Genomic DNA, 20,235 nt, shown 5'->3' on the forward strand with positions numbered 1-20,235 from the left:
CCCTTTTTCTGAAGCGCTAAGCTGCTAAAAGCATTTTAGCAGCAAAACCGCTAATCCCTTAAGCCTTAAAAAGCCGTTTTTAGCCCTTAAAATGTCAATAGCGCTAATAGCGCTAATCCGCCAATGGGCTTGCTTCGCAAGATGAAAAAACCGCAAGACGAAAAGACTTGCAGAACGGATTCTTTTCGTCTTGCGAGGCACCACTGTATTATTTTAAAAATGCTAAAAGTAAAGTAAAATTTAAAAGTTAGCTTCTGCAAACCCCTGTCCACACATATACAACTAGGATCCACTGAGCCAAACACCAGCTTCCCAGGTGTTTGGGCAGTATCAGGTATGTGGCAAAACTTAAAGGTATATCTAAGTATTGCTGGGCCACCTTCCATTGTCGATGGGCTGGTTTGTTGGCTTGACAAGTACCAAATCACACCGGCCTGAGTGACAGAAATCAGATGGAATTTGTACAACAGACACAAATTGCCCTTCTGTTACAGAAATTGCCAGAAGCATCCTTCAGCAACTAAACTGCTCCGTCATTCTGTAACACAGAATTATTCTGAACCTTATGTAGACACCTCGAGTCTCATTTGGCAACAAGCATGCAAAATCCAGCTACATTCTTTGGACTGATGAATCCTTCCCCCCTGCCATCTCTTCTTTTAAATCCCCAGTACGCAGACTTCGTTCCTGCTAGGCACATCAAATTCAGTAAACATCTAAAATACTAATGAGATGCCGTTCTATTCTGGCATGTTTTATATTTATATACATATAAATGAAAACCTACTCAAACACACACTGGTCCAAGGTCTGCACGTCACATGAAACCATAGCATTAAAAAAACAACAACCCAACTATAGTTGAATGTGAATGGGTATCAATTCCTGCTCTAAAATTTCCCATGGTGCACCTCCCATTTCTCCTGTTGTTGTTATGTCACAAATGAAACAAGCCAGAGTCTGGCTCGCGGTGTCATCTTGGGCTTGTAATATGTTTCACACCAGCCTCTGAGAAAATCGCAAGCAAATAGCCAAGAACAAACCTTGATTACTGTTCATTGTTTGGAGAGAAACAAACCAAGAGCGAGGGTTCAGACAACAGGACAAGCCAATCTCTGGTTTGTTTCATCTGCAGCATGATGGCAGTAAGAGTGGAGGAGGAACACTGCAAGAACTTTTAAGCAGCATGCACCGGCATAGTACTCATGCTCAGTGAACCATAGTTTGTTTCAAACCACAGTTTAGTGTGACGTGAGAACCAGGCCACTACCTACAAAACCTTCACTGCCTCAGGCTGTCAAATCCCACTGAGTGGCAAAACCTAATTCTTAACCAGGGTTGAAATGCACAGTGGTGAATTGTGTGTGAAGCACAATCTGTAAGACGCCAAACTTGAAGAGCTGGGCACATACACATTTCTTGATTACTTTAAAAATAAATAAATGCAGGTTTAGGGGAGCCAATCTGGATCGGGACCTGGAAAGGGGGCTTAAACCTTTTCCCCCTTGCCACAATTCTGATCCAGATAGTGGAACTCAAATAGGAGCTCCCCGCTGCACTGCAAACAAGTGCAGGAAGTCTGATCTGGAACAGAAATGCAAAGGGTTCCCTATCTGCCTGCCTGCCTATACACATGCGCGCACACACACACACACACGGGTCCCAATTTTAAGTTGACAAACTGCAGGCACAGAGGAGTCAATCTGGGAGGGGAGGCAGAGCTGCACACCCACAATTCACTTTTAAAAAGCAGCTGATGCCTCATCCAATAAGGTAGAAAACTAGCTACAGGAGATTTGGGGGAAGTTGCCCCTGAAGATGGTGCTGAACTACATCTCCCATCAAGCCTAGTCAGCACAGACAGTAGTTATGACTGAAGAGAGCTGGAGTTCAACAGCTGGAGAACCAAAGGTTCTCCCCTCCTTTTGCTTCAGCTGCAAAACATACAGAAATAGGGCAGCTTTGTATTCTGTGTATTCAGAAACAGAGGAGCAAGGAAAGCAGAGAATGTTGGTTTCAACCGTTCCTAACAGCCCCCAATTATATTCCAGAAACATGGGAGATTACAAGGGGTCAAAAAAATATGGATGTACTGTGCCATATTAGAAGCAAAAAAAGTTGCTTTGATGAATTCGAAGAGCCACAAAAAGATTCCACTGAGCACATGGATTGATAATATGGACAGACTAGCTACATATGAATGAATTGCATGTCGACGCAAATTAAGAATGGATAAATATGAAGAAATCTGGAAGGAATATTTAAGTGATAAGACAGACAGTGGTGGGAAGTAGGGGGAGGAGAGGTGGGGAAGTATTGTTAAAAAGGTGTAGTCATAGGTATACCAGTACTCAAATCTGAATTGTCACGTTGTGTTATTAGTGTTATTATGGTTTTTGTTGTGCCTTTTGCCGTTGTTGTTTATATTGAAAAAATGATTAAATAAATTAAAAATAAAAGACAGTAGTTACTACAGAAATAGGGCAGCTTTGTATTCCATGTATTCAGAGACAGCTTGTTTCAACTGTTCCTAACAGCCCCCAATAAAACCTCTGAGAAAAAAGCCATTTTTTATTTCCACTTCCATGTACCAGGAGGTTCCACCATTTCTCAGTACACTGCAAATTTTCAGTTAGATTACATGAGAGGATACCTACGTTTTCAATCAAGTTCACATCTTAGTAGCTCTCGCTGTGAAGAACAGCTCTTTTGTCTATGAAAAAGAAAAGAAAAAAACAAGAAGCAGTGAAAAATGTGGCGTGGTGAAGTTCACAGCACTCTAAATTAAATTGCATTTCCACAATTGATATTTACGGCGCTGTTCAAAACACACAACTTGGGCATCTCCCCATTAATGACATCAAGTGATAGCCAAGGGCACAATCCAAGGTTTAATCGCTGATTGCAACAGGAGTTAAGCATGCACTTAAACCTAATGAAATAAATGAGACGAGGGCAGGCTGGTGTCCCAAGATTTTACTGCATCCTTAAAACGTAATTTGATCTGAAGTCAGCCAACATTTCACATTGCTCCATGCAGGTCTAACAGCCTGAAAAGAGATGTTGAGAGTGTGTGTATGTTCAGTCCTTTGCTATAACAATAGCAGGGGATGGGGAGAAAGCAGGACCAGCATTTTAGTCCACAAGGAAGGGATTAACATTTTCCCCAACACGGCAGTCCCACTGAAAATCCTCAGTCACTATCGCCACCCCTGAAATTGTAATTTTCCCCCGGGATGCCTCTGCAGGAAGCAATGGGAACTTTCCTCCTAGGACTAGCTGTAGATTGGGTGAGTGCAGTGTGGACAAAGTGTCCCTTTGCATCACAGTCCAGGTCTTGCTTGCTTTTTCAGTGGGGAGGCGCAAACACATGACCGCTACAGACACATTAACCTGCCTCCACACATATGACGTCACCTTCCGCTTCAGCTCCAAGCTGATGTTTGTGAGCCTTTTACCTGTCCATTTCTCTGCCCAGCTCCTCACATCTCAATTCTGTTTGTTTTGACCGCAAACTCCCATGCAACTTGCTAGTATTCAGCACCATTAATGAAGAAGAAGAGTTTGGATTTGATATCCTGCTTTATCACTACCTGAAGGAGTCTCAAAGCGGCTAACATTCTCCCTTCCCTTCCTTCCCCACAATAAACACTCTGTGAGGTGAGTGGGACTGAGAGACTTCAAAGAAGTGTGACTAGCCCAAGGTCACCCAGCAGCTGCATATGGAAGAGCGGGGAAGCGAACCCAGTTCACCAGATTACGAGTCTACTGCTCTTAACCACTACGCCACACTGGCTAGATAAGCATCTGGGCTGCGGCCTGGGAGACCAGGGTTCAAATTCACACCCAGCAATGAAGCTCACTGAAGGACCTTGGGCTACTCACAGTCTCTCAGCCTAACCTGCATCACTGGGCTGTTGTGAAAATAAAATGGGCAGGATGGCATATTGTGTTCCGTGCCTTGAGCTCCTTGGGGGAAAGGCGGACTGTAAATGTAAAAATAAAATAAAAAGCACATGAATTCAAACTGTACCCCAGTTTCATTTTCACGGAGTCTTCAAAAGCCAGCTTCATCCAAGTTAGGTACTCCCAAACTTAGTTGAGTAGCACATGCCCAAAGCAATAATTGGAGTGCATCCTTTGCTGTCCAAAAAAATAATACTGTAATAGCACAGAAAGCTGGGGCTGAGTCAAATTACATCCTGGAGCTTTGCAGCCCCCTTTCAGAGGCTGCCAAACAGGATGAACAGGCTCCTTTCAGAGATGCAACAAGAATACCCATCTCCCTCTGCCCCTCTGCTGCACTGCAGCCTTGCAGCGCAGGGCTGGAAGCAAGACAAGTGCACTTTGGCTGAGAGCAAGGCTCTCTCTCCTGTGCTGAAGTCTTGCAGCATGACACTGAAAGAGAGCAAGCATCACCCTGTTGCCTTGGCAACAGGGAGATGTGAGCTTTAAGCACCCTTCCACAGCTCCTCGCCCAGAGCCAGAAGCTTCTCCGAGCCAAGATAAAACGGCACGGAGGTCCATGGCAGTGCATTGCCGTGGTTGTGCACAACCACAGAAGAGGCAAAATGAAATTGCAGGATGGTGGGCCACATTTCGCACTCCATGATTCCCCCCCCCCTTTCCCCACTCTCATGTGTGGCAAATGCTTCAGCTCCACCTTCCACAAAATCAGCACAAAATAGCCATGAAGCAGAAGGGCAGAACGAGCTCACGGGCTCTGGGCGAGAGCCTCTGCTCAGCATGTAGAAGGTCCCAGGTTCTCTTTTTTCATTTATATAATTTTTATTAATTATTCTCTTTTATAATTTAAAATACGCATTTAAACATCCTTAAAATATCAATGACTTCCCTTCTTCTCTTTCCATGGTTCATTTTACAATACCATAGCAAAGATAAAGAGACCCCTGACCATTAGGTCTAGTCGTGGCCAACTCTGGGGTTGCAACGCTCATCTCGCTTTACTGGCCAAGGGAGCCGGCATACAGCTTCCGGGTCATGTGGCCACCATGACCAAGCCGCTTCTGGCAAACCAGAGCAGCGCACGGAAACGCTGTTTACCTTCCCACCGGAGTGGTACCTCTTTATCTACTTGTACTTGATGTGCTTTCAAACTGCTAGGTTGGCATGAGCAGGGACTGAGCAACGGGACCTCACCCCGTCACGGGGATTCGAACCGCCGACCTTCTGATGGGCAAGTCCTAGGTTCTGTGGTTTAACCCACAGCACCACCAGCGTCCCAGTACAATACCATAAATCCCTGCATATTTTACAAAAACTAAACCATTCAGTATTCCATTATCAAATCCATCAAAACTTATTTACGCTGTTGAATTCATCTCAATGCTGCCAATGTTTTCAAGTGTACATAATTTCCCCCCATGGTCCCAAGGTTCAATACCCAGCTCAGTCTTCAGACAGGGCTGAGAATGTCCCCCATATTAAACCCCAGAAAGCCATTACCTTTCAGTCAAGACAATAATGAGTTAAATGGGCCATGGTCTAACATGGCCTCCTATGTCACTGTAGGCCACTGCAGCCCAACCCAGTGCCCTCCAAATAGTGTTAGGCTCTTGACTATTATGGCTATACGTGTTGGAGCTGATGGGAAATGGAGTCCCAACAACATCTAGAGGGCACCATGTTGAGGAAGACTAAAGAAACACCAAATCCCATGGAGAGGATTGTCAGGAGGTTCATATCTCCCACAACAATGAATCATCGTATTGTAGCATGGGAAGGGATCCTGAGGGTCATCTAGTCTAACCCCCTGCAATGCAGGAATCTCAACTACAGCATCCATGGCCATCCAACCTCTGTGTAAAAACCTCCAAGGAGGACTTATACAGTATAAGTCCGAATCAGATAAGTGCTGGAGATGTAATGAAGTTGAGGGTACGTTTTATTATATGTGGTGGACTTGTACAAGGGTAAAAGAGTATTGGGAAATGATATATAATAAATTGGGGGGAAAGGTTTAAAAGTACCTTTCCAAAAAAACAACAACCCCAAAACAGAGTCCATTTTGTTCGGGATAATTCAGATGGAAATTCCCAGATGTCAAAAAAGGTTATTTTTGTATGCCACTACTGCAGCCCGTGTTTTTCTAGACTAAAAATGGAAAACGAGCGAAGTCCCAACCAAAGAAGAATGACAACTTAAACTGATGGAATACGTGCAGCTTGCAGATTTAACATATAGAATAAGAGAACAAGAAGAACGTACGTTTAAAGAAGACTGGAAAGTATTTATTGAATATATAGATGAAAATTATGTACTTTAAAAAATGCTGGTAGCATTAAGATAAATTCAACAGTGTAAATAGGTTTGAATGGATGTAACTATGGGATACTGAATGGTTTAGTGCATGTAAAATATGCAGGGATGTATGTTGTGCAAAATGAACACGGAAAGAGAAGAAGGGAAGTCATTGATTTAAGGTTGTTTAAATGAATATTTTGAAATGTAAATTAGAAGGAGCATCTCCACCCCCATCGTTCTGTCCAGACACTGAGGTCCAGCACCGAGGGCCTTCTGGCGGGTCCCTCACTGTGAGAAATGAGCTTACAGGGAACCAGGCAGAGGGCCTTCTCAGTAGTGGCGCCCACCCTGTGGAACGCCCTCCCACCAGATGTCAAGGAAATAAACTATCTGACTTTTAGAAGACATCTGAAGGCAACCCTGTTTAGGGAAGTTTTTAATGTTTGAAGTTTTAGTGTGTTTATATTATCCTGTTGGAAGCCATCCAGAGTGGCTGGGGAGGCCCGGCCAGATGGGTGGGGTATAAGTAATACATTGGTTTTGTTGTTGTTGTTGTTATAAATATATTTCCATCCCCATTTTCATTAGAAAAATGTTGGAGGGTGTGATGTCCTTATAGACCAAAACAGTTTGGTTGACTGCCACCAGCAATCTTTCCCTCACAACCATTTCTGATTCTACAATTCAGTTGTTTTCACAGCGTGGACACATTTTTTAATGCATTGTTCTCATTTGTAAAGGAAAAGGAGAGAGAGAGAGAGAGGGGGTAAGCACAGTCACCAAAGCACATCGTCTCCATGGTTTGGCAGCAACAGAACACCAGGACTGGCTCCTCTTGTCAAGTTTCTATGACAAAGCATGATTATGCAATTGACAAATGATAATAGTTCCCATGTGCAGTTCAATATTCGCTTAATTTAAGGCTCTGCAGAGAACAGGCAATCACAAACATGGCCAGAGGGAGATACAGATTTGGGGGGAATGTGAGTGAAAGTGAAATGACTTCTCTTATCATCTAGTTAATGAAGTCTGACAGTGACCAGGTCCTTGCAAACGCAGCCATGAAACATAACTGAATTATGTCTCTGGCTGCAGCAAGACTCCTGCCCCCATTACTTATGGAGGGAGATGCAAAAGGCAAGGGGCAGACATCCCTGCCACACAGTTTGCCTATTCTAGTTGACATGATCTGGCGGGAGTTGCCTGTTTTGTACACCCTCAGTACTTATATTTATACACAGCACCATAACAGTGTGAAAGGGAAGAAGCCAAAAGATGACAGTCTGCAAATACTATTTGTCAAGATGGTAAAATAAGGTTGCTTTAAAAACAACAACTACAACAACAACAACATCATCATCATCATCATCAACAACAACAACAACTGCAAACGATTTAGAAATCACCTTCAATGGTTAAGAGCCAACCCTGCATAGAACTGAATTTCAGGTAAATAAAAATGGCATTTTCAAACAGATATTTGAGGTTTTCCAGCCTTGCTGTCTGTGAGCAGACACAGCTTCCATAAAGACACTGCTAGAAGCAAATAAACCATAAACACGCTGCAAAAGGAGAGAAAATTACAGCCACCATCTACGAACAACATGTTTCTAAAGTACACTCAACAGAGATAGGTGGGGTTATTTCACCACATTCGAGCTGAAACACACTTATTTTCCCCTGGAACGGTGCACTTTTCATTAGCAAAGATCAAATGGAGCTTGCACTTTTCTGCCAAATGTTTTGGTCCTTCGTAGACAAGGATCACAGACCACCCATTATAACCACAACTATCATAAGATGCCCCACAAGTCAGATCTTATCTTCCCACTAAAGCAAACTTCACCAATCGTTCAACTAAAATAAACCACATGACAATTGTCGGTTTTTAGATTGTCACATCTTTTCTACACCCCAGTTCCCACCTGCTCCCAGTCACTGCACGACTCCAGCTACATTCTGCTTAGAGGTTATCAACATTTGGGATTTCATCCTGCACAAGGGGTCAAGCAGGAAAAACAGGTGTGTAAATTGTTTGCAAAATCTTCTGCTGCCATATATTGCCCAGGGTGTACGGAATCGGCGCTTTTGCCCAACACAGCTGCTTCCCCGCCAAACCCCTAAATGGACTTTTTGCAGTAAAGTAAATTGTGCAAGAAGATCAAACCTATCCATTCTGAAGGAAATCAGCCCTGAGTGCTCACTGGAAGGACAGATCCTGAAGCTGAGGCTCCAATACTTTGGCCACCTCATGAGAAGAGAAGACTCCCTGGAAAAGACCCTGATGTTGGGAAAGATTCAGGGCACAAGGAGAAGGGGACAGCAGAGGACGAGATGGTTGGACAGTGTTCTCGAAGCTACCAGCATGAGTTTGACCAAATTGCGGGAGACAGTGGAAGACAGGAGTGCCTGGTGTTCTCTGGTCCATGGGGTCACGAAGAGTCAGACACGACTAAACAAATTGCCAGGAGAATGTACCTGAAAGTAGGGATATCGTCTAACCTCCCTCCAATCAAATCTGAATGAATGTCCATTGAACAGCCAACCTTCCTACAAGCTTTGTGCAAAGACTTCGGGAAGAATGTTCAATGAGCAGGTCATCTGGAAACGACCTGGGATTCCACCTTTTTTGTTTGTTTGATCGTCTCACTTTAAAGATGCTGGGTTCTGTTTTCACTGCTGGACTGCTTGACGGGCCTTCTGCCTAGTCCAGCAGAGCTGTTAATGTTTGTATGATGTGCAAACCAGCCCTGCATTTACATTACAATTTCAGGCAGGAAGAGATATAGATGTCCACAGGCTGTATGAAACACTTCCTTTCCTCTCTGGTCAACAACCAAGATGCTTCCTTCATTTGCACCATTAGGCTTCTAAATCTCATCCGACAAGCTTGCAGCTTTTGCAAGCACTTTAGGAAGAGGTGCCCAGTATCACATTGTCAGCAGGCAAGACCTGTGTGGTACGTGAAGGAGACAGAGATGGCACCTCAGGTTTCAATTCTTTCCCATTCCTCCATCCTTTCCAAACAGCTCCAGACAATTAGTGTAAATAAAGATAACAATAATTAAAACTTGCTGGTCTTCGGGGGAAAGAGATGAGGGAACAAGCTTCCTTCCATTTCCTGTTGCATTCCAACTAATTGTTAATTACTTTCTTAAATACTTTTGTGGGCACAAAGTAATGTATTCTTCATCTTACATTTATTTTCTAGTCCACAGCTCTTCAAGGATATTGAAGAGTTATTTGTGCTCCTATGAGGAGGAGGAGGAGGGGGGCGGGTGGGTGTGTTTTGAATGGTTTGTCTTTTTATAAAAAAACAAAACAACAACCCCTAAGCCATCCGCTGTGTCTTTCTCGGCCGCATTTTCCCATACACTTACTTCAAGGTTATAAAAACTTTCATTTCTATCTGCCAAGTCCATGGGAGTAAAGCACGAGATAGCGTCTCAAAATTCAAGAAGAGGCCGCCTATCTTGCTTTGGTTACTAATTTGTTTCAACGTTTGGGGCAAAAAAAGCATATTGGCTGGTGAGAGAAGCCAGAATTAATCCCACACCTGAAGGACTGGATAAAAAAATCCATTTTATTAAATTTTAAAACCATTAAGGAAGGCACAATTGCATTAAATAATTTCCTTAAACTGACATCTGTATGCAACACAAACCTATTTTAATCTATGAAAGGGTAGGGGAAACATTCCGGCAGGTTTCCATGGCTCAGACCTTATTAGTCTCTTTTGTGGTCTCATCCCTAGTTCATTCCCCCCCAAAACAACAACAACAACACAGAGTTTATGCTCCCCCCCTTTTAAATTTTTATTTCTGTAGTTCGGCAAATTCAGGAGTTCCCCTAAGACTGTGAAAGGGAGAAAGGGGCATTCCAAACTCTCAAAGAAAATACAGTACAAGCACCTATTTAATTTGTTCTTTTTAAAAAAGAAAAAGAAATCAAAGGCTTAATCACAGTTAAGCTTTCCAAGTGCCCAAGATGAACAGGTTCATAGTAGCAAAGTGTTGGCGAAAAGAAAACTTAACACATTGTTGCTTTGTTCTTTATTGCTGCACTAAAAAGAAGTTTCAGGAAGTGGATTAAAATTTAAACGTTGTTCAAACAATCACAACAATGCTTCATTTATAAAACCCTGTCATGGTTGCTATGGGTGAAAGACATATTATTTACACACATACACAGAGAAAAGTACAAAAATATATGAGGGGTGGGTGGGATTTTCCAGCTGTCTGTCAACTGCTTTTGCAAGCAAACTGGATTAGGGACAATCATCCGATGGCCTTCCTATTTGTCTGGCAAGCAAACCGGCTGCACACTCACTAAAGAGAGAGCGACAGATTGCTGTGTAAACCTGACTGGCTTGAACTAGAGGATTTTTACTGTGGTTTAAACCACAGAGCCTAGGACTTGCCGATCAGAAGGTCGGCGGTTCGAATCCCCGCGACGGGGTGAGCTCCCGTTGCTCGGTCCCTGCTCCTGCCAACCTAGCAGTTCGAAAGCACATCAAAGTGCAGGTAGATAAACAGGTACCACTCTGGCGGGAAGGTAAACGGTGTTTCTGTGCGCTGCTCTGGTTCGCCAGAAGCGGCTTAGTCATGCTGGCCACATGACCCGAAAGCTGTATTCCGGCTTCCTCGGCCAATAAAGCGAGATGAGCACTGCAACCCCAGAGTCAGCCACGACTGGACCTAATGGTCAGGGATCCCTTTACCTTTACTTTACCTCGGGTTAAGAGCTTACCGTAATTGTTCCGGAGGTCTGTTCTTAACCTGAAACTGTTCTTAACCTGAAGCACCACTTTAGCTAATGGAGCCTCCCGCTGCCGCCCTGCCACCACTGCACGATTTCTGTTCTCATCCTGAAGCAAAGTTCTTAACCCAAGGTACTATTTCTGGGTTAGTGGAGTCTGTAACCTGAAGTGTCTGTAACCCGAGGTACCCCTGTACTCCCATCAGCCTTAATTTATTCCTAAGACGCTACCCAGGAAACATTTGCATTTTTTTATCTTTACAGCCACCAATAAACTGAATGAAAACATCATAACTAATTGTGGCCATGTGTTTCATATAAGATAGACTCCAGTTGGTAAAATACGTTAATCCCCAGGGAATGGGGCCTACCATAATGAATTCTTTAGGGTACTGGATTCTCAGGAGACGGGGAAATGTGTGTTGTGAAGGGAGGAGAGAGGCTAGCGGTTGTACCTCCTTGGGGAAAGAAGTAATTTCTCTTCTCGTTCATTTCTGTGAATTAATCAGTTTGAAAGATACTAGCAAACCCCTCAAGAGCCCCGTGGAATAAATGCAGAAAAGACACAACCAGTAGTGGAATGCTCTTGAATTATTTTGCAGCAACAATAACAAAAATGACTTACTTGGGATCATTTAAAAAAACATATGCTTGCTGTCTACATTATCTAATAACAGACGCCAAAGTAGACCGGGGTGGGATGGGGGCAGGGAACCTGCCAAGTCTAAAAACTGGGGGTTAAAGAAAAAGGCTGTGCTGTCCAGACCAAAGGGGGAAGAGAATCACCATAAAGAATTTAGAAATGGGGAGAGGAGGCTCCATTGCTCACTGTTGCAAGACTTTTATCTTAGCTCTACGCTTTTTGGAGTGAACGGAACCTTTTTCGAGAGCGCTCAACAGAGATAATGGACAAACACAGAATAATATTCAATTATACTGTAATTGAGCAGTGCACAGAAAAAATAGAGGGGGTGGGGTGGGAGAGAATAAAGCAACAAGACAAACTTCCTACATCTCTCTTAGAGGGCCTTTTACCGACACTCAGATCAGGTGAGAGCTCTGAGCATGTTAGTGTTATATCACAACTGGACGAACGATTTCAGAAAGCTAGTGGGAAAACAGTGGGCTTGAGCAGCCAGGTTACAACACATTTGTACTACACATCGCGAAAAGCGCTGTTTGTCAAAATGCATCCCGGCTATTGAACACATATGTTCTCATTAACTACGCCCCCCCCAAAAAAAACCACCAACCCAAAGAGACACCACTTTGAAGTGGTATGCTGTTAACCTACAGAGAAATGGAAAGTCCCAAAATCTGCCAATCTGCTGTTTCTTGGGGATAGTGGAGGATGTCACGAATCAAACCAGTATTTGCAGAAATGTTAGGGAAACAGAGAAAATTAGCTGCCAGGGTCTGTGCTGGAGGGGGTGAGAGAATATAGACTTTCGGCGAAATTGAAATCCACGCAGTTTCAAATTATGAAACCTAAATTTTACTTACCATATTAAGAATATGTAGAACCTAACACTTAAGCAGGGACGTGGGTGGTGCTGTGGGTTAAACCACAGAGCCTAGGACTTGCCGATCAGAAGGTCGGCGGTTTGAATTCCCGCAACAGGGTGATCTCCCGTTGCTTGGTCCCTGCTCCTGCCAACCTAGCAGTTCGAAAGCACATCAAAGTGCAAGTAGATAAATAGGTACCACTCCAGTGGGAAGGTAAACGGCGTTTCCGTGCGCTGCTCTGGTTCGCCAGAAGCGGCTTAGTCATGCTGGCCACATGACCTGGAAGCTGTATGCTGGCTCCCTTGGCCAATAAAGCGAGATGAGCGCTGCAACCCCAGAGTCGGTCACGACTGGACCTAATGGTCAGGGGTCCCTTTACCTTTTTAAGCACTTAAGAACAACCTAAGAACCTAAGTTTGGTGTATTTGTGGCATATCGCTTTTGCAGAAACAGTAATGGCCAGTGGTGGCAGATGGAACAGTAAGCTTCTGTACCTACAAGGGGCAAATAAAAGTTGAGGATTGAAGCCGTGCTGGCTGGGGCCAATGGCAGTTGACCCAAAACATCTGGGGGAAGGGGGACAACAAGTTTGAGTAAGGCTGGATTTATGTGCCCTGTGAACCTGGCCTGTTTATGCTTAAAAATAGTGGTCCCCCAAGCCAAATAAAAAGAGCCATGCTTCAGTTCCAGCGTTTTAATTTAATCATGAGTCACAGCTAATTTCTCCCTTTGTTTCCAATGAGGTTTCAATGCAATTGGCTTTTTCTGGATCAGAGCCAAGTATCTAGCCCTCAACACGCAACAACAGAACAATCAGGTCTGAAATGCAAGATCTTGTAATAAGGCTAACAAGATCACATTAAAAGGTCTCTTCCTTCCCAGGTTTGCCAAGGAGAAAGGAGGAGGGGAAGTTCCTTTTTTTAAATTGCTTTCATGTTTGCCTTCACATTTCAAGTTAGACTCGAGTGACTATTCCAGATGTTCCTCAAAAGGCCAAAGTTGCAAAAAGAAAGAAATGCAAGCAAAACAAGAAGTTATAAAAATTAGGCTGCATTTGACACCATTGTTTTCTAAAGAGTGAGTCCCAGTCTCATAAAACATGTTCAGACATAAATTAAATGCAGGCACCTAGATAAATAAGGGACGCGGGTGGTGCTGTGGGTTAAACCACAGAGCCTAGGACTTGCCGATCAGAAGGTTGGCGATTCGAATCTCCACAACGGGGTGAGCTCCCATTGCTCGGTCCCTGCTCCTGCCCACCTAGCAGTTCGAAAGCACATCAAAGTGCAAGTAGATAAATAGGTACCGCTCCGGCGGGAAGGTAAACAGTGTTTCCGTGCGCTGCTCTGGTTCACCAGAAGCGGCTTAGTCATGCTGGCCACATGACCCGGAAGCTGTACGCCGGTTCCCTCGGCCAATAAAGCGAGATGAGCGCTGCAACCCCAGAGTCGGCCACGACTGGACCTAATGGTCAGGGGTCCCTTTACCTTTACCTAGATAAATATTTATACTTTTAACAATTTAGGGGTTTTTTTTTGCATTATAATTATATGAACACCATTCCCAATTTTGTATTTATTATATTATGGAGAGTTTCTTTTAAAAATCGGATCGGAAATAATGGAAAACCGTAGTTTCACAGTAGCACAGACAAGTCTTCACAAGCCTCTGATTCATGTCCTCCTTCATCTCCCCTTGGGAGCACCAGGCGCACAGAGGTGTGGCTCATATAGGCTTGTCCCTGCAGCAGAAAACCATGGTTTCCCTTACATATGAACCAGACCATAGGCTAAGTTCTCCTACAAACTATGGAGAAGAACAGGAAACTAGGACCCTTCCTGCTGTCCTCCTGCAGGTGGATTTCTTCACCATGCGTAGCTTGAACAGTTCGTACAGATACCAAACCAGCAAACAATGACTAGCGTTCGCCTTCCAAGCCAAAATTGGAAAGCATGGCTTGAAGCAAGTTTCTGTTTCTGGTTTGGAGGGAAAGTGCTAGCCACAGACTGCCAGTGGCAAATTACATAACCAGTGCTAAGAAAACAGAAAGAGAAGCTGTGGGTGGAAAGCACAGTGCAGACTTTCTATGCAAAGGATCCCAGGTTCAAGTCCATGGAATCGGAACAGGTGAAATGTTTTTTGGGAGATGATATATAATGAGTTGAAAAAAATGTTGAAATATACATTGTCAGGAAATATATATGTCAGGAGTGCTCTGATGGTGTTTCCTGCTTGGCAGGGGGTTGGAATTGATGGCCCTTGCGGTCTCTTCCAACTCTATGATTCTATGATTTACAAAGAATCCAGAAGCATTTATATTGGGAATGGTGGGAAGTGATATAAATAGAAAAGGATGTAAGCTTTTTTTATATGCAATAACAGCAGCTAGAATACTATTAGCCCAGAAATGGAAGCAAGAAGAATTGCCAACGATTGAAGAATGGAGGATGAAGTTGATGGACTATGCAGAATTAGACAAATTAACAGGAAGGATCCGAAACCGGAAGGACCAGAAATTTACCGAAGACTGGAGTAAATTTACGAACTATATGAAAAGTATTTGTGATGATCAGACGACGTTTGCAGGTTTGCAAGAAGTTCTGTGAGGAGTATTGTTGGAAATATTGTAAAAATGGAAAGGGGGAGATGATAAGTTAAGAGAGGTAAAGACAATATAAAATTAAGTAATGCACAAAAAGGTTAAGACAGAAGATCATCAGAGGTGCTGATGGAAGTCCAAAAAAGTGTATTTGTAATAATTTGTGTGGTACGTTTTATAATTTGTATGTTAAAATTAATAAAAATGTATTTTTTTAAAAAAAAAAGTCCATGGAATCAGAACAAACAGCAAACGGAGTAGAAGGCATGGCTGGTGAGCAAGAAGTATGAACAAGCGCACTCCTCCCTGTTGTGGATCCTTTTTGCTTGCAGTAAGTTAAATGCCTTCAGAGCAGGTGGTACATTTTCAGTTGAAGAAAAACACAAAAGGCAGCCAAAATGAATAGTTGTTGGGGCAAGGTTGTACGGAGAGTACGAAGGTTGGCAAAACAATACTGTACTGCCCTTTCGAAACAAACAAAATGAACAGAAAGGAATCTTATTTCTGGATGTTGGACAGCCCAAATATTTTCACTGTCGGTTTGAGAGAATCACAAGAAGTGCCTCCTCTTCCTCCTCAAGCCTCCCTTCTTTAGAAACAGTATCTTTTAATATGCTTACGCCCTGAATTGTGTTTTCAAGGATACTAACAGTGTGTTACAGTGTGGCCTGTATCTGTTCTCACATTTTATGTCCACATCTTGCAAATGTATAAAGTATCAGAGTCTGGGAGGATGTGCGGATGAGCAGGGCTTCCTTATAGTGATCAAAAACGGTTTCGTTGCCTGACATCCCTCTAGGTTGCAAAGAAAAATCAGAATCATACCAAATTTATATATCTTACACATGCAGCAATTCACACTGCAATCCTATCCTCGCTGACTTGGGAGTAAGCCCCACTTAATTCAACAGGACTTACTTCTGAGAAGACATGGTTAGGATTGTCATTGCAGCTCGTGGAATAGTTACAATGTTTTTGTTTTTAAATAAATCAAGGACAGCCCTTGTTAATGTCACTGTATTTTTAATTGCAAGAGTGATCATACAATTAATCTCGCCTACAGAATCACAACTGTTTGAGAGATACACAGCAGAACGCTGTGCTCAAAGTCACATGCTCTCAGAGTCGCAGGTCACAGAAATTGCCCATTGACCCCAACAGCTGTGCCAGATGGATCACATTGAGACTGCAAACCTAGACACACTATGAGTAAGCCTAGGTGAACATAGCGGGAATTCCTTCTTGTAGCCCCTCCAGACATCCTTTCAAATGTGTATTCATGATGATTTATGCTCATGATGTTATCAGAAAAGTTACTGGTGATCCCACTGTTTGCACCTGTGAAACTTTTGTGGCAGACATACTGCTTCATTTCCAATCAATGGCTGTCCCGTAGCTTCCCGCTTAAATCCTGTAACTTTTTATACTATAAATGTTTGGGGTTGCAATTAGTGGTCCAGCTCTCGTTGCACCCTACTGCAGAACTGCTCCCCAGAATGCAACAACACAGGGGAAGCATCCCAGAACCAGTGCTATTTTTCTACTAAAAGAGGTGCCGGAACTCACCATGAATGCCTCCCTTCTCTTAGATGGGAGTGCTGCTGGGAGATGCGGGTGGCGCTGTGGTCTAAACCACAGAGCCTCTTGGGCTTGCTGATCAGAAGGTTGGCGGTTCGAATCCCCACAACATGGTGAGCTCCCATTGCTCTGTCCCAACTCCTGCCAGGCTAACAGTTCGAAAGCATACTAGTGCAAGTAGATGAATAGGTACCACTGCAGGGGGAAGGTAAACGGTGTTTCTGTGCACTCTGGCTTCCATCATGGTGTTCCATTGTGCCAGAAGCAGTTTAGTCATGCTGGCCACATGACCCAGAAAGCTGTCTGTGGACAAACGCCGGTCCCTTGGCCTGAAAGTGAGATGAGCGCCACAACCCCACAGTCACCTTTGACTGGACTTAACCATCCAGGGGTCCTTTACCTTTTTACTTTTTTTCTCTTTGAATGGCAATGACACCCACCTGAGAGGTGCCAAAACTGAGTTCCAGTGAGTTCGGGGGGGGGGGGAGCCCCGCACAGAACTAATAAAGAAGAATGGTGTGTGGACAGTTTAAATACACAACTGTCCCAGTGGCATAGCGATGCGGGTGGCGCTGTGGGTTAAACCACAGCCTAGGGTCTGTGGTTCAAATCCCTGCAATGGGGTGAGCTCCCGTTGCTTGGTCCCTGCTTCTGCCAATCTAGCAGTTTGAAAGTACAGTCAAAGTGCAAGTAGATAAATAGGTACCACTCCAGCAGGAAGGTAAACGGCGTTTCTGTGCACTGCTCTGGTTCGTCAGAAGCGGCTTAGTCATGCTGGCCACATGACCCGGAAACTGTATGCCGGCTCCCTCGGCCAATAAAGCGACATGAGCGCCGCAACCCCAGAGTCGGCCACGACTGGACCTAATGGTCAGGGGTCCCTTTACCTTTACCTTTACCAGTGGCATGCTGCAACAGCCTAGAGGGTCTCTGCAGAATGCTGCACTACCAGATTGGAAGCTGCAGAGGCCTCTTGGATAAAACAAAACCCCCAGGTTGCAGATTTACTGAAAGGCAGTCAACGACATGCAGGGTGGATCCAAATACTGTTGCCTTATTTTTGCAACCTGATTACACTACACAGCTGCCCTAGAGAAAACTTCTGCTGGATTCAATTTTTATATGTTTCAGTGTACCTGTTTCACTAAGTACCCTAAACTGGATGATTTAGAAACCCCAGAGGAGATGGCATCAAGTTTGTCTGCAAGATCGATCCTGGCTGCTGTATCCCAGGAGCCTAGAATGATCACAAACCTTGCATTCTGAAAGCATTCACTAAGGCCTTAATATAATTTTAAAGCAGCTCTATTACTGTCTTTTTTTCAGGCTAGGAACCTGCAGAATATTGACTGTAAGTCTGCCCCTTTATTGGGCAGGCAGCTTTTTGGGAGGGCCCCAGGCTTCCCTGGTAAGCCTGTCTATCACAGACCGGATCATCTTCCTGCCGCAAGAGTTAGGGGGCGTCCCCATGGGTGCAGGACCAAACGACTAATTGTGGCCCTTGGCAAAGTTTAAATGCCCAGCCTGTGGGGGCTTTTGGCCTCTCTCTTGCTGCGTCAGTTCTCACCCTCCCTCAAATCGGAGTTTTTTTACGGACGGTACAACCTTGCTATGGACAACGTTGGCTGCCTAATTTTCAAGGGCCGGGCAGGAATTCTTCCCACAGCTAATGGGCATCAGCATTTGGGTTTTCACCTACCTCACAGCAATCGTCACAACTTCATAAGGCAGATGGGCATTGGGTAAGCCTAGTCTTGGTTGGAGGGGAGGTTGTAAGAGTATCCTGTTAAAAGGATCTGGGAGGAGTAGCTCCTGTCCGATGCCCAAACAGGGGCTAGGGCCATACCACTCCTTCAACAGGGACTATTTGCAATTTGACGTAAGTCAGAGGGCATCTCCCCCCACACACACACTGGCTTCACTCTTAGAAACACTCCCAGCGGACAGGTTGGAGTGACATACACAGTTGCTTGCCTCAATGCCTATGGCCAAACCTTCACATCTGTAACCAATAAAGTTGTGGCCTTATTTGATCCCAAAATCAATATGCTGTGTGTTGTCTAGTTATTCGCACATCAGGGAACCGGGTGGTCACAGGGCCTTGATATGCAAGCTGCCCAGCATTTCCTGAACAGCTTTAAAAACCCTCTCTTTTCAGAGGTTTGCTAAACATTGACACAAACCCAGCATTCCCACGTATTTTAGAAATCTGTGGCTTGCAAACACATCACTAGCTAGAAATCACTTAACCTACATAGTGATTGTGTACACTGGCATTAAGAATCCTGAAGTTCTGTTTTATTTTGTTCTGTTTTGTTCTGTTTTATTAAGAGTGCTTTGGAGTTTTTTAGTCTAACATTCTATACCACTTTCCTGGGAGTAACCCCACTGAAATCAATATAATTTACTTCTAAGTAGAAATATAGGGTTGTGCTGTTATTTTGTGTTCTATTGCATTTTTAAATATATTTTACTGTAGTTGTGTTATTGCTGTTCGCTACCTTGAGTACCATTTGGTGGAAATGAAGGATACAGATGCAGCAAACAATTGCATTTCAATGGCCTGCTATATAGTTTTATCTTTTTAAAAAAATAAGTGCATGATTGCATTAGACATCTGTTGCATAACTCGGTAGCTAATGAACTCCGAAATCCAAATCAGTCCCAATAAAGATATAACCCAACTAGGGACTTCCTAAGATCCCAGCCCTCTTTTTGACCAACATAAGTGCCTTTGATTTTTATGCACGTTGGTCGTCAAAGGTTGCTCTTAAATTTCTTCTTTTATTTCTCGCCCTTTTAGTGGGCTTGCTGTTGTTTTCTTGCGCTGAGCAACCTCCTTGTTTTCTATTCTGTATCGAACTGCTCTAGGCTTGTTAATGCTGCTTGCTAAAAGCAGTGGGGGAGCTGATTCACCCAAGACCTTTAACTCTTCATGCAAGTGGTCCCAGCTATCTTGAGGCACGCACAAAGATAGCCAAATGCAACACAGAGATTTGATCATTGGATTCCTGAAACAGCAGCACTTTTTCCACCCAGAGCTGGAATTTCCTCCTGCCCAGCTGTATCCACAAGAGAGGAGTTCCCACATTACACAGTCCTCATGCATGCATACACAGAAACGGCTGTGGATAATCACACACAGGAGGGAAATGTCTTGCTTATACAACAAGCTTATAGAACTGTGATGCTATCAGACTCCAGATCCCATCATCCCCAACCACTGTTCATGATGGCAGGGGCTGATGGGACCTGGAGTTCAACAACATCTGAAGGGCTACAGGTTCCCTATGCTTGTAATAAAACCTACTGGCTTTCCAAAACAACAACAACAACAACTCATCATTGGGAGTATGTGAATCAGATCTACATGTGTAAAGAGAGCCCCCATTGAAAGTGCAGCAACAAGGGATGCTGCTGAGCCACAACAATACATTCATTTCCTAGTTCCTATCAAATAAACACAAACAATCAGAATCAAAGTTTACCTGTTTCTGGAGTGGGAAGCTTGTGCCCTACCCCCAATGTCC

The 20,235-nt window shown here is 43.9% G+C and overlaps 1 protein-coding gene across 13 annotated transcripts in view; it reads right to left on the reverse strand.

Annotated features, from left to right (window-relative positions):
* Positions 1-20,235, reverse strand: part of PLCB4 (phospholipase C beta 4) — a 234,494-nt gene that overhangs the window by 179,619 nt on the left and 34,640 nt on the right. For 12 of the 13 annotated variants that reach the window (XM_083431925.1, XM_083431924.1, XM_083431918.1 and 9 more), the window contains exon 2: positions 2,658-2,713. The gene's annotated coding sequence lies outside the window, so the exon portion shown is untranslated. Of the gene's footprint in view, positions 1-2,657; positions 2,714-9,029; positions 9,049-20,235 lie in introns of those variants that run through there. The other variant, XM_083431926.1, reaches the window with a different exon arrangement.

This window comes from Podarcis tiliguerta (genome assembly GCF_965153285.1).
Source record: "Podarcis tiliguerta genome assembly, chromosome: 3".
In the NCBI taxonomy this organism is placed as follows: domain Eukaryota; kingdom Metazoa; phylum Chordata; class Lepidosauria; order Squamata; family Lacertidae; genus Podarcis; species Podarcis tiliguerta.